Genomic DNA, 6845 nt, shown 5'->3' with positions numbered 1-6845 from the left:
TTTGTGCCCTGCACCATATATACCCTCATAAATTTATTCATTGGATTAGATCCAAGGAACACCAGATCATGCACCACTACCCATTATAGCTCATCGAGCTTAGCGTGAATCCTTCGGGTTTCCCTAAGAAGTTCGATTGGTCTTGCAGAGTTTAAAGACAACGAAGCTTAGTTTCAAGCAATGGTTAATATACGCGTATTCAAAACCCTTAGCTGTTACAACTTTTTACTAGAAACCATCACGACGAAGTCTTTGGGTCCGTAGACCCGTGATGTACTGCTCCAGGAACGTTTTGATAGGGTGGAAGCTCAAAATCATAGGTTAAAATCATCGGCAGAGCCCACCAGACACCACTTTTGCTTCATTAGTTCGGACTATAGGCATACGACGATTTTTATCGCGGAGGGGACGTATGACCCAAACGGGGGCTTAATGACCCACCGCCACTGCAAACCATGCTCCTACGACTAAATAGAGGTAAAACTACGATTTGGTGCAATCTTCATGTTTGACCTCGTAGCAAGGTACCCTCCCTATAGTAGGCAATGAACAAATGATCATAATCCCAGGAGGGCAAAAAATGGGAACCCGAAAGGAAAGCGCTGTTGGCGCGCCTAAGCTACTGGCCCGTAGAGTAAAATGGTACCCCCAACAAAGTTGTCGATTGACATTCTGATTGCACTTTTCATCATCTAGGGTGCGTTCCTTACACGTTTTGAGGTGTTTTAGCGAAAAACATGTTTTGAGCCACACGAGCTCTCCGGCCCGTTCGGTGCACATTTTTGAAAAAGCTAGGAGCTGCCCCTAGGTTCGGGGTGTCACAAAATATTGAAAAGTGGTCAAAAACCGCTATCCAGAATCGGATGTAGAATCATTAGACGAACTTAAAATTGTTCTACAACCCCCAGTCCGACGCCTCGTATTCGAGATATAGCACTTTGTAGGTCTGACCGAGCAATTTTGTACTGAAATGTATGGCGGACATGTTATTCATTAAACAACATTAACTTGCATCGTGCCCTACTTCATCGGCACAGCTACTATCGACTATCTATTGTTGAAATGGATTGAGTTTGACCATTTTAGCTCTTTTCTTATGCCGTGCACCAACAGTGTGTACCGATCAGGGAAAGTACACTACTTACGCGTTCATGGATGTATATGTTGGTACAAGTTGCCGGTCGGAATAGCAGTGCACCAAAACTGTGTACCGATCAGGAAAGTACAAGACGGAGGGCGCAGCCCGAGCGTACGCGTTCATAGATGTCCATGTTGGTACAACCTACATGTACGTACCTTGTTTTTGTATCAAAAGTTCCAATAAAGTGTTTGTATGCTTAAAACGCTTATCTCAACCGGTCACCTTTTGGCCTGCCCTTTTATAGACAGAAACCTAGAACGATACTCGCGATGTTTGTGTTTTTCCATTCGCCCGGGACGACGAAATGAGCTCTGTGCACATCGTGCAGAAAACTGTCTCCTCCTCGTATGTTTTTGTCCCTCCACGCATATAATCACCCACATTTGTGTTCAACACGGACGGCGCAGCCCGAGCGAACGCGTTAATGTTTATGTTTGTGCACACTAAAGTTACAATCCTAGGATTTGGTTATTGCGTCGCAGTGCCCGACCGTCGCGGACACCATTCTTGGACAAAAGTCCAAGTACGTAGAGTACATTCCCTAGGTATGTGCCCGTTCGTGACTTTCGTTGCGTGCTTACAGACACGCTTGGGTATGTTTACCATACAAGGTTTACTAGGAAAACCTGGGAAGGACGCTTGCCCTCCCGTCGCGGACACCATTCTTGGAAAGAAGTCCTGGTACTTAGCGTTCTTTAATGTACTTGATCAGTTTGTATTGCAATTGCTTTGTGCCATTGACTTTTGCTAATGCTCACTAAGGGGTGTTCGTTTGCGATGTGTATGATAAGCAACTGTCTATTCTAACCAGCAGTTAATCAACACTTTTCACCCAAATCATAGGAACGTAGAGTACTTTCCCTGATCGGTACACAATTTTGGTGCACCTCTAACTTCGCCAGCACTTTATCGTTACGTTTTGTGCACAACCTTGGGACATGGTGTAAGTTTCATCATTGTTATGTTTGATTCGGTTTATTATGATTGAAAAATACGCTACGTCCCAGAAATCTGAACTCGAATACTTTTGCCACGTTGCGCAAAAAGCTGCTGAGCAACTCCTAGCCGTTTCACCGATTTATAATTTAATTTTCGTTGTTAGTTTTAAAAATACGCCAAGTTCCAAAAATCTGAACTCGAATACTTTTTCTATGTGCCGCCAAAAGCTACTGAGCAACGCCTAGGTTGGTACATTTTGGTACATGGAGTGTATGCGTGCAGGCGTACTGCCGTGCTGGACCGGAAAATCGCACTTGCTACTAGAACGTAGAGTAATTCCCTAGATAGGTGCTTTTGCATGCCTCTGTTCGACGTCCATGCAACTTGGAACGTGCGACACACGTAGCTAGGCTTCCCCATACATATTCCCTAGGGTAGCACCAAATTGCACACTTTCAGGGGTATATTTTGGTACGGTGTACTGTGCATGGTACAAGTATCATTAGCTTGTGCAATTTATTTTGCATCAAGTTGCGATTGCTGGTGCGTCGAGATAGGAGTGTTTCGCGACTTTTGCCAAGCTTTGGTGCCATTTGGTGAATAATTAATGTTCTAGCCACAATAAACGTGCCACATAATGCCAATAACGAAAACGCCATTTTCAAGGGACTTCCAGTCAAAATGTTTGCAATCAGCGCTTTCCTGTCGAGTTCAGGATTTGGGACTTAGCGATTTTTTTCACGATCCAATCAAACGACCAGTTCGTGAATAAACAATTCATACAACAGTGCATCCCTTCAAAGTAGAAAAGAGCCGAATGCTAGGGAGCCCAGTCAAAAACGTTGTCATTGGCGCTTTCTTCTCGAGTTCAGGATTTGGGACTTATGTTTTTTCACGATCCAGCCAAAAGACCAGATCGTGAAATAAACAATTAATACAACTGTACTAGTACATCCCTTCAACTGAAGCAAGCGCACCATACATGACCCGTACGCTAATCATCCAAGCACATGACACGTCAACTAAGTCAACACATGATACAACTTGGAAAACTGACGGGTAAGTAGGTCATCTCGTACACGACGACACACCGACCAAACCAGGTCAACACGTCACATGCACAAGACATCCTACTACCAAGGCCGACCACCTCGACACACGACCTGTTAACCGAACATGGTCAACACCATCATGTGCAAGGCAACCGGGCCAAACGGGTCAACTTATACAACTTGTAACGAGCATGTGTAAGCTTACTGGTGTGGTCCGCACGGTCCTCACATCAAGACAATCAAGTCGAGAACGAGGCACGCCGACAAGCTCATTAGTGTTAAGTGTCCTTCTCCATCCTATGTCAAGTCACTCGTCTGACACGGAAGTAGCCAACTCTTGTCCACTAGTATAAAGGAACGGTCTCCAGACCAGGTCAAGTCACTCGTCTGACAAGGAAGGAGCACGCACCAAGCTTCACCAGAGCACGGTACCACGGTCCCCAGACCAAGATGGTTAGTTACGCCAACGAGGAAGGGGCACGCGTTCCCTTGCTACACTCAACTTAGTACACTCATGCTCTCACAAGAGTATCCCCTGTGTCGACGTGGTCCCCAGACCAAGACGAGCTTGCGCACATCGAGGAAGGGGCACACGGACAAACCACCAAGCATGGTCGCTCTGAGAGGATCGATGCGAACGCATCTCTACAACTCGCAGCTCCCAGCCTGAAGTCCCGTCGTTTGCGGGCGGTTGATAGGTGTCGAAACTAGGTATATCCACGTTGGGCAGAGCTCAAGCCAACGGCGTTCCCAGTTACGGTACTAACACGTGCAGCGAACTCCACTCATTGCGGCCTAGGTATAGCGGGATGAGACGCCGGGCTGCAGACGCAGACTCCAACGGATCTCAGAGGGTTGTTAGGCCCGCTAGCTTCCGAACACCTAATGGGTTTGAGAAGCGCTATCAGCTCGGATTGGCTACGACCTTAGAGGCGTTCAGGCATAATCCAGCGGACGTAGCGTCATACCAAAGTCCGGTCGGACTAGTATTGAGCCAGTGGTCCGTACCTGTGGTTCCTCTCGTACTGCACAGGAATTCCGTTAAGATAGCGACTATAAGCACACACCAGTAGGGTAAAACTAACCTGTCTCACGACGGTCTAAACCCAGCTCACGTTCCCTTGAAAGGGTGAACAATCCTACGCTTGGTGAATTTTGCTTCACAATGATAGGAAGAGCCGACATCGAAGGATCAAAAGCCACGTCGCTATGAACGCTTGGCGGCCACAAGCCAGTTATCCCTGTAGTGTTCATCGAGTAGCCGTCGGGTACAGACGTATGTAAACACGCTCCGACAAAGTGTGCAAAAAGTGTGTAAACGGCCTCGGATCGCTCTGAAACCCTCAAAATCGTGTTCAGAGCACCCAATTTACCTATAGATAGTGTTATTTGGTCGAATTTCTGTGATTTTTGCGCTTTAAAAATTCGTGTTGTTCTGTGTACATTTGCCCCCCGGTAGCACCAAATTTCCGGGTGTGGAAAAATGCGCAAAACTGTGTGATATCAGCGCCGGAAACACTCGATTCTGGATAATTCGACGCTTCTAAAGCGTTTAAAAGTGTTTTCGAGACGTTTTGAGAAGTTTAAAGTGCATAAAGTGTAGTTTACATCCCCATACAATTTGTATGGGGAACTTTGAATGTGAATAACTCAGTGAAAAACGCACGGATTCGTGCCGGATGTGATTTTAAAGGTGCGCGTAGTGACGCTGAACGTGAATTTAAAAGAAACAGAACGAAAATCGGTGAAAAACGAGAAAATAAAAGTGTCGGGGTGCTACCGCCGGAGCACGTGCTTTCGGAAAAATCGAAATAAATAGCAAATCGCGAATAACTCCGCGAGTTTTGCTCGGATTCGTGTGCGGTTTTCACCGTTGTGCTTGTTTTTATGCGTACAATAAGATTGCATCAAAAAATTTGTGAAAATCGTGAAAAAATTTTTGACGTTTCTTGGTGACAGTTCTATAATACCCAAGGGACAAATTTTGTCCGGGGAGCAGTTCCCAAGGGGCAAAAATTTGAAAAGTCCGTTACTGCTCGAAAAGTGCTCGAGTTTACAAAAAGTGCGCAGAAAATTCGGGAAGAAGTGTAGTGCTCGCGGCAGCTCGAATCTGCTCGATTCGAGTAGTTCGAGCAACTCGAAAACTGCTCGAATTTTTCGAAAAATCCCTAAAATAGGTCCAAAAAGGGTCGAAAAAGCGGGCAGCGCAATTTGGACGTGAAAAGTGCCGGAAAAATTCGGGATTGGTGCGGATCCATTCCCCACGTGAGCGACGCACCCTCTCGTAATTTTTTCGCCACTCGCCACCCCTCCCCCCCAGCTCACCAGGGGGTCGCAAGTCGGACCATAGTGGAAAACCAGCGTGGAAGAAGGATTCTACAGCAGCGATTGAGCGGCAGAACACCAGCTAGACGGCGCTGCATACTTGGGGTCATCTCGACCCCCGGGTCAACTGACCCCCGGGGTCACATCGACCCCCAGGGTTATTTAACCCACCAACCTGAAAGTCGGCAAAGATGATGGCATCATCCGGGATGTCAACGCGCGCGAGTGCGAGGTCAGTCTCTGTGGACTGCCGTAGCAGCTTGGCATCTGGCTCGAAGCTGTTTGTGACCGAGCCTCGAGTGGCGCTGCCTAGGGTCAGTGTCACAGGCAACAACAAGCCCGCCGTGGCATCCAAGGCCGCCACGGCCACACTGGAGCTCGAGTTGCTTAAGGCAACAATCCAACGACTAGAGGAGCAGAATGCAGAAATGAAGGAGCAATGCTCGCCTCTCCGAGCAGATAACTGGCATGTGCCAACTGCTACAAGAGGAAAAGGAGGAGGCAAAACGACGAGAGGAGAAGTTGGAGGCACAGATGGAGAAGCTCGCCGCCGCACATCAGCGCGACCGAGACGTGCTCAACTCTCTTCTGGCAGCAAAGGTTGCCGGCGGACAACCGTCAGCTAGTCCGCGCCAACCTCCGACTCCGCTGCCGCGCCGACCCTCGCGCCGCAGCCGCAGCAACAACAACAGCAGCAGCGGAACCAGCACGAGCAGGAGCAGCCCCGCGCGTCGACGTCGCGCGCAGTCATGCCGCCGCGCAGCGAGGCATCGACAGCCGTCCGCGTAGACGTTGTGCCGGAACTCACCTTTAGTGAGGTCGTGCGGCGTAGATATCGCGGAAAAGCTACGGGTAAGCCACGTTCCCAGCAGCAGCAGCAACAGCAACAGCAGCAGCAGCAGCAGCAGCAGCAGCGTCAGCCACAGCGACAGGCGGTCGCCGGCTCGCAGCAGCAGCAGCAGGAGCGCATGCAGCAGCAACATCAGCAACATCGTAAGCGAAAGCCGAGGCCCGACATCATCGAGGTGTCTCCCAGTGAAGGCGAAACCTGGGATGGCATCTACGAGAAGGTGCGCGAAGCCATTCGTCTGGACGCGGCTCACAGCGAAATGAAAGGGCATATTAAGCAGGGCCGCCGAACTCATGCCAGGCTGCTACGTATGGAGCTGAGCAAGACGGTAAACGCTCCGCTTATGCTGGAAGGCGTCCGCAAATCATCGGCGACGCAGGCGTCAGTCGGCTTGTCACAGAAATGGGTGAGCTGCTGGTAGTCGATATCGATCCCCTTGCTACGGAGGAAGATATCATTGCTGCCCTCGATGCTAAGATTGGCGCAAGTGCTGGAGTTGTTTCTGCCAGCATTTGGGAACTACCGGATGGTTCGAAGC

The sequence above is a fragment of the Anopheles arabiensis genome (genome assembly GCF_016920715.1).
Source record: "Anopheles arabiensis isolate DONGOLA chromosome X unlocalized genomic scaffold, AaraD3 X_pericentromeric_contig0023, whole genome shotgun sequence".
Lineage (NCBI taxonomy): Eukaryota > Metazoa > Arthropoda > Insecta > Diptera > Culicidae > Anopheles > Anopheles arabiensis.
This window is presented reverse-complemented; position numbering follows the sequence as displayed.